Genomic DNA, 8,399 nt, shown 5'->3' with positions numbered 1-8,399 from the left:
GAAGATGCAACATCCAATATTGTTGGGTCCTACTTAGGTACTAAATCTGCAAATGAGACATTACATGCCTTGCAAGGTATCAGAAATTTAGTGCAATCCGGACTACTCGAGGCCAATGGAGAAGTTGTACAGAATATAATGCCAACAGGTGTGTGGCCACCTATCAAAAGGTTATTACCGCATATTCCTTGTAATAACTTGCATTCTGTACCTGCTCCGCAGTTGTCAAAACCCCTTCAGTATTCCTACAACAAATTTCATAACGATGGGCAAGTAACAACGTATACAGCGCACGATGATCAGAATGTAAGTGTTAAAAATTCTTATTCGCCGACGCATACATTACCGGCTATAGTCTCTAAAGCACAAGCAAATGAAAATAAAAAAGTATCCGCATCTGTACCATTACTTCCTATTAAACATGTTCCAACTGTCATTCAAGACAAATTATTACCTCATATAGTATCTCCTGTAACTGGCCAAACAGATATCTCTTATAAACAAATACACAAAGATGGATCGATAACAACTTATATGGGTGGTTCCGGAATAGCGATATCAGAAATTCAAATTAATCCTGTTTTAAAAGTTGAGAATCTTCTAACTGGCATTCACCATATACCATCAACGATACAGCAACCTCAAATTGTATCTCCTGTGACTAATCAAAAAGACTATTCTTATAAACAAATTCACAGAGATGGATCTATAACGACTTATATGGGCGATTCCGGAGTAGCGATGTCGGAAGTTGAAACGGCACCTGTTGTTAAAGTTGGACACTTGGCACCTGTCATTCATCAACCTCATATAGTTTCGCCTGCAACTAATCAAGATAACTACTCTTACAAACAAGTTCACAAAGATGGTTCTACGACGACATATATGGGCGAATCTGGAGTAGCGATAACGGAAGTTGAAACGGCACCTGTTGTTAAAGTTGGACATTTGGCATCTGTCATACATCAACCTCATAGCGTTTCGCCTGCAACTAATAAAGACAACTACTCTTATAAACAAGTTCACAAAGATGGTTCTACGACGACATATATGGGCGAATCCGGAGTAGCAATATCGGAAGTTGAAACGGCACCTGTTGTTAAAGTTGGACATTTGGTACCTGTCATTCAAGATGTGGCATTAAGCGTACACCAACCTCATATAGTTTCACCTGCAACTAATCAAGACAACTATTTTTATAAACAAGTTCACAAAGATGGTTCTACGACGAATTATATGGGTGATTCTGGAGTAGCGATATCGGAAGTTGAAACAGCACCTGTTGTTAAAGTTGGACTTTTGGCACCTATCATTCATCAACCTCATATAGTTTCGCCTGCAACTAATCAAGATAACTACTCTTACAAACAAGTTCACAAAGATGGTTCTACAATGACATATATGGGCGAATCTGGAGTAGCGATAACGGAAGTTGAAACGGCACCTGTTGTTAAAATTGAACATTTGGCACCTGTTATTCATCAACCTCATATAGTTTCGCCTGCAACTAATAAAGATAACTACTCTTACAAACAAGTTCACAAAGATGGTTCTACGACGAATTATATGGGTAATTCTGGAGTAGCGATATCGGAAGTTGAAACAACACCTGTTGTTAAAGTTGGACATTTGGCACCTGTCATTCAAGATATAGCAATAAACGTACAACAACCTCATATAGTATCGCCTGTAACTAATCAAGATAACTACTCCTATAAACAAGTTCACAAAGATGGTTCTACAACGACTTATGAGGGCGAATCCGGAGCAGTGATATCAGAAGTAGCAACGGCACCTGTTGTTAAAGTAGAGCATTTGGTACCAGTCATTCAAGACGTACCATTATCCATACTGCAACCTCATATAGTATCGCCTGCTACTAATCAAGATAACTACTCTTACAAACATGTTTCCAAAGGTATAACAACTCATATAGACGAATCTGGAATAGTGGTACCTGAAGTTCAAGTAACACCTGATGTTAAATATATACCTTCTATACCTGCTATTCAAAATACACCATTAACGGTACAACTATCTAATACAGTACCACCTGTAACTGGTGAAGATAACTATTCTTATAGACAAATTCACAAAGATGGAACTACGACTTATATGGGTGAATCTGGCGTAATATCTGAAACAAAGGCGAGACCTATTATTCCTGAACTAATTACAGATAGAATACAACATGTAGCAACTTCTACTATGATTGGAAAAATACCGGATAATGTTATTCTTGCCGGAGGAAATTCCGTTACACCACAACTATTAGACGAAGTTAGTCGTGTTGAACAAAGTTTCCCATATAAACAGAACGTTCATGAAAGTTCTCAGTCAAATGTGATTGGTTCTATGGGTTCCGGAACATTTTCTTATAAGACAGTTCATAATGATGGTTCAGTGACCAGCCATTCTGGATCCCAAATAACAGAAGAAAGAAAAGGTCCTTTACTTATGTATAACATGTTAAGTCGCCCTAACACGGATAATGAAAATAATCAGTATTTGCATACCAATGTAAACAACAATATAAATTCAAACTCGTATTCATATAAAAGCATTCAGAAAGATGGATCTGCATTAAATTATTTAAAAAATGGAGAAGTAGAAAAAACAAATCGTGTAACCCAGATTTCAAATACTACCAGTTCAGGTAATATTTCAGATCAGAAATCATTAAGTCAAAGATTAAACAGTAATACAAATGCAAGTGGATTCTATTCATATAGAACAGTGCATACCAATGCTTCTTTGCCATATTATCCCGAAGTAGCAGAAAAGAATAGCAACCGAATACCATTGCAGTCACATGAAAAATATCGTCTTACAGAAAATATTCCATCAAATATACAAGAAAATAATGAAGACATTGGTTCAGTGACAGAAAATACACGCATAAGCTTACCATCAATAAATACCAAATCAAGAAATGCAACGGGACAATTTATAGCTAATGGTTATCTAAATTTACAGTCGAATATAAATTCTTCAATGGGATCTGATGCATTTTCTTATAAGACAATTCATAGTGATGGTACCGTAACAAGCTATTCCGAGCCTAATACAAAGGAAAAACACAACTCCTCACTTTTATTTAATACGATCAGTCACCCTGGAAACTCAAGATTTGAAAATAATTTGAAAGGAAGTACCTTTTCTTATAAAATTGCTCATGATGATAGTTCTATGACTGAAGTAAGTAATAAAAAAAAAGGCACGACGCCGATCACGAATACTGTAAATAATAAATATGTAAATGGAGGTTTAATAGAAACTGCGGTGTTAAAAGATATTGGAGTGAATAGCAATCCAGAAATAAATACACGGATCCAATCAGGAAACAGTGATTTTTCTTATAAATCTGTACATAATGACGGTTCGGCAACCACATATACTGGACATAATATTATTAAAGATGTAAGAAATGAGATAGCAATAGACTCAAATCTCAATAAAAAGACAGATGTGTCTTTTGAAGCACTGAAAAAAACAAACACAAATCACGTAAATAACAATCCGCTAATTGATGTTATAAATAAAGAAGCCGCTGGAAGATTTTCGTATAAAACTGTGCATAATAATGGTTTAATAACTAGTTATTCTAATAAGGGAGATATAACTAATAATATAGACAAAATATCGTCTATGATAAGTAAAGAGCCTAATCGTCAGATAGGTATAAACGGAGTTACAGGTGAAATTAACTGCGATCGAATAAACATAGCACCAGTCGTACCTATAACACATAACAGGGGCCAATTTGTAACAAAAACGGTGTCTGCAAAGTCACAAAGGTTGCCTACCATCTTAAATCAAGAGGTTGCTGCAGGTGCTATTAGGTCGGATGAAAGTATAGCTCAAAGTTCTGTTTTATTTGCTAAACCTGTAGATTCCAGATACATGTATAAGCAAGTAAATCATGATAAGATTACTGGAAATGCTGAAAGTGAATTAAAAGTTAATATAAACATGGATGAAAAAATTCCTTTTGGAATATCCTCAACAGAGTACGTTGATTTAATACCGAATAAATTTATTTTAACGTCATCATCGTCATCAAAATTGCCCCTTCCCACAGAGTATTATATTCCTAGCACAGATAAAAGTAGTTATTTGTATAAAAAGATAACAAACAATGGATTATACGTTAACAGTGACGGTGTAGCTGAATTCAAACCAGAAATATCACCACCTACAGAAGCTGAAGACAATTCTTGGAGTAAAAATCCAATTGTAGTACTTGATGACCCTGTAAAATATTCTTATACAAAAAAAATATCTGACAGTTCTTCATTTAGTTATGTACAAAAGAAAAATAAAGTGGATGTAAACAATAAAGTAGCAAAACTAGGCGTCAATCATGTTCATCATAACAGAGGCGATATACCAGAAGCTTCGAACTGAACAAAACTTATATTATCTTAGCTTATCACTTAATTGGGATATTATGTTGGTATTAAATAAGTGTACAGAAAAATAATTTTAAGTATTTATTGTTAAATTGTAGTAATTAACTTATGTAGAAACTAAACAATATCTTATATATTAATAAACATGTATATTATTATTTAAGTCTCTTCATTTAAAACATAAATTGGCAAATATTTCTTTGAACAACAGCACCCAACAGTAGACAGAAGAATATATGAGTATTTCAACGTTTAACATATTCATTCATTCTCTATATAGGTAGGTATTTCTAAATACCTATTAACGTCTTATTAGTATGGCAAAATAATTTAACTTTTATTCTATTTACTAGGTATTACAAATTCACATAGCACAATAGAAACGTTTCACATATTCCTTACCATTGATAGTAATTGTTTTGATAATTGGCATTCGGTAGCTTAATGTATGTACATATTTCCCTTATGTACAATATGTACATTAAAAATTTTATACATATAAGATAATTAGAATAATTGAAACATGCCGAATGCTTTTTTATTGTAACAAATGAGTTACAGTACACAATTTCGAACAATTATAAAATATTATTGAGTTTATCTATTTGTTATACCTGCTTATAAAATTAACAACAATATATAACGGCAGAATTGTGTAAGAATTACAGAAAATATTACAAAGGTATTTAGGTCAATTTATCTTCATGCCAAGTCCTTTCTGGGATAGATTGAGAGAACCGATAAACCAAGTATAAACTTATAATCCTCACACTGATACTTTAGTTTTAGTTTCATTACTTTTCCAACTTGAACAATGGAAAATATTTGCTTTTAATGCCCACCTGTGGAAGCCATTTTCGAAATTCAGTAGTTCTGATTAGAATATGTAGATGTCGCTTTAATGTTCTAATGTATTACTCTAGCAGTTCGCATTCTATAAGATATAGCAAAGTATTCAACTAGTAACGATAGATGTCACCCTTCTCTAATTTTGTTTTCTATATCCGTAATTGGTAATTTCTTCTAGCTAACATTAATTTATCGTATCAACTATAGTCGATATATTTTGAAAAGAAAAAAAAATATTCTATATGGACCACAAAATGCTATAGACATAATATATATTGAAAAAATATACTTAATTGTATGTGAAACTGTAATATTCCTATTATAATATTATAACTTGATTAATGAAAAATATTTATAAAAATTTTGAAATCTCTGCCTGCTGTATTTCAGTGTATCAATGCCATAAATTATATTAAAAAAAAGTTATAAAAAATATACAATATCTTTTAATTTCGCAGTGTTTCCCGCCAATAATTTATTATCTATACTCGTATATTTTAGGTGGGTACCTAGATCTCTTTTATAATTTAAAAATAGCACGACAGTATTCATGCAAAGGAAACAATTTAGAATTTCATATAATTTCCCATTTAAGACTACATAACTGGAACTGTTTTTCAATACTGATACATATCTACTTGAATGGATGCTGTCATCGTTCTTACATCATCATCAGTTGGATGAATCTAAATAGCGATATGTGAGTGAGTCATAGAGAACGCAAACCAGAATCGAGATTCGTTTACATTGCGTTTTACATTTCCAAATGAAAACAATAATTAATATTATTGTTTTCATTTCTAGTTTTCTTTAATTTGAGATGTTTAAAATAACGAGATCTCTTTTGATAGATATTTCTAATACCACTAGAACTCGAATTCGCAATCTCTGATTTCGATTGCGTTCTCTAGTCACAAACAACTGTTCACACGGCACTTTCCCTATGTAGGGTGAGCGTGACGTCAGGAGGAGGGGCATCCCACTGTTCCCAAATGGCTGGAGGTTTCCGGCGGCGGTCCACAGATGGCGCTGCCTCGTCTAAAGCTGACCCGTCCGAGTAGCCGCTACTGCAAGAACGAAGACTGCATGATGCGCGTACTTTGTTCTCTGTAAAAGAATTAAATATCAATGAACTCTTAGTTAGAGCTGTTTAGAAGATTGTCAAAGTAGTTAGGAACGACTAGTTTGGTACATGATTAATTAGTAATAGGAAATCACTTTCGAATAGGTTTTGTTTTGATTCATACGTGATAAATGTGAAAAATAAGAGTTAAATGTTACACTAAAAAAAAAACAAATGCCGGTAATAATTAAGTTATTTTTAAGCTATATTTCGGTTATAGGCTGAGATTAGGCAGTGCAACCACAAGATAAGAGGCCTGACACCTTAGTCCTCTAGAATAGTAACGCATGAGTGGTATCCCGGGTGTCATATGATAAATTATAACGAAAAATTAAATACAAACCTGCCATAGTGTCGAGGTAGTTCCTGGTGAGGTCGTCTAATTGCAGCACTTGTATGACGGGTGGCGGCTTGCCCCGCGGCCTCCTGGCCAGCCTCACCACCAGCACCGTCGACACCACGAACACGACTACCAATACCACCGCACCCAGAGATATGCCCACATCTTTATCTAGTATAACTGAAAAGCATACAACGGGTATGTTATACAGATAGTAGTAATAACAGACTTTGACGCCCTTGGTGGTTTTTAACGTACTAAAGTAAGTTAAAAATAGTATTCAGAACTAGTCATAAAGTAAAAAGAAAACTGAAAGCTAGTTAGAATATTAAAAATCCATACAAAGATTATAAATGCGAAAATGTGTCCGTTTGACTGACTGTTTGTTAGTTTTTCACATCTAAACGGCTGAAGGGACCTTAATGAAAGATATGGAGGTTGAAGATTGTGATTGAAATTGTGAAAGTCATGGTTAGCAGCCAGTTTAAAATAATTTTGAAAACGTTTATAGAGTTTTAGTACAGAGATTCAAGATTGGCATTATGTTTGCCTTTACTACAAATTCATTATTAATTGAATACTTACAATGCCACCATGGTGGTTCGGCTGCTAGCAATATTCTCCGTAGGTCTCAGCAGCAGAGGGGCTGAACATCCGTATCTGTTGCATGCTGCGGCTCCAGCTTCGTCTGCGGGCCGTAGGGCGCCTAGGGCTCCCCGAACCAACCACGTTGGCGCTATGCTTCCAGGAGCGCCGTCTATACCTCCTTGAGCTAATGCCTGCCGTGTCCCAAAACCAATGGAACCACGTCGCTCGAGATATAGCGAGGAATTGGATGTAGACATGCGCCATACAGATATTTCGTAGTACGTAGCATTCTCCACTGAAAATATAAAGAATGCGAAAATTAGTAAAAGTAAAAAAGGAGTAGGTAAAGGTGGTAAGTAGCCAGGATTTTTCACACAGCGCCATCTCGTCCAAATCTAAGTACTTGTACTTTTAGGCAACTGATCTACTTACTAGTTATTTTTTATAAATACATCCTAAATATACATATAATATGTATAACATGTCACTTTTCATTTTTATACCAAAGATTTCTGGAAAGTACATAGAAGTTGACCTTGCTAAATGTTACCTACTTGATTTTATAATTGTATAAGTATAATCATTGAGTTGAATAACTTAATCTACCCTATAAGAAAACGTGAACAAATTTAATGTTTAAACCAAACTTACCAGGAATACACCTCATTTGAAACTCGCCATACTCATAAGCTAAGTCGCACTGGTTGGGTTGTGGTGGCCGAAGTGATTCCAGGCTGAAGATTCTCTCGCAAACCTCGTATTGGGAAGCTATACCATTACCCGCCTCGCAACTCGCTTTCACTGTTCCTATAAATATTGATTATTTATTTATTTGAACAACAATATTATAATAATAAATACCATAACAGAAAATCGAAATGGGTATTGTAATTCAATAGACAACTTCATTTCGTATCCTAATACGTACTTAGTTTGATATTAAATGTATTATAGCAGATTTACGCAGTTATGATTAAAAAAAATAATATTCAGAAATAAGAACACTGCTGTATCCTTCCGGTATTTAAACTTTACATAAATTTAAAAAGGTAAATCATGCATATATTCCATATAGCAGTCAGTGGTG

General features: G+C 34.4%; 1 pseudogene; it reads right to left on the bottom strand.

The window, feature by feature from the left end:
• Positions 1–5,376: 5,376 nt before the first annotated feature.
• Positions 5,377–8,399, bottom strand: part of LOC131847742 (hemicentin-1-like) — a 38,541-nt pseudogene continuing 35,518 nt past the window's right edge.

Source organism: Achroia grisella, unplaced genomic scaffold (genome assembly GCF_030625045.1).
Source record: "Achroia grisella isolate CSIRO2021 unplaced genomic scaffold, CSIRO_AGI_Agris_v1 utg540, whole genome shotgun sequence".
Lineage (NCBI taxonomy): Eukaryota > Metazoa > Arthropoda > Insecta > Lepidoptera > Pyralidae > Achroia > Achroia grisella.
The sequence above is the reverse complement of the archived record's forward strand: the minus strand, read 5'-3'. Positions and strand labels throughout refer to the sequence as shown.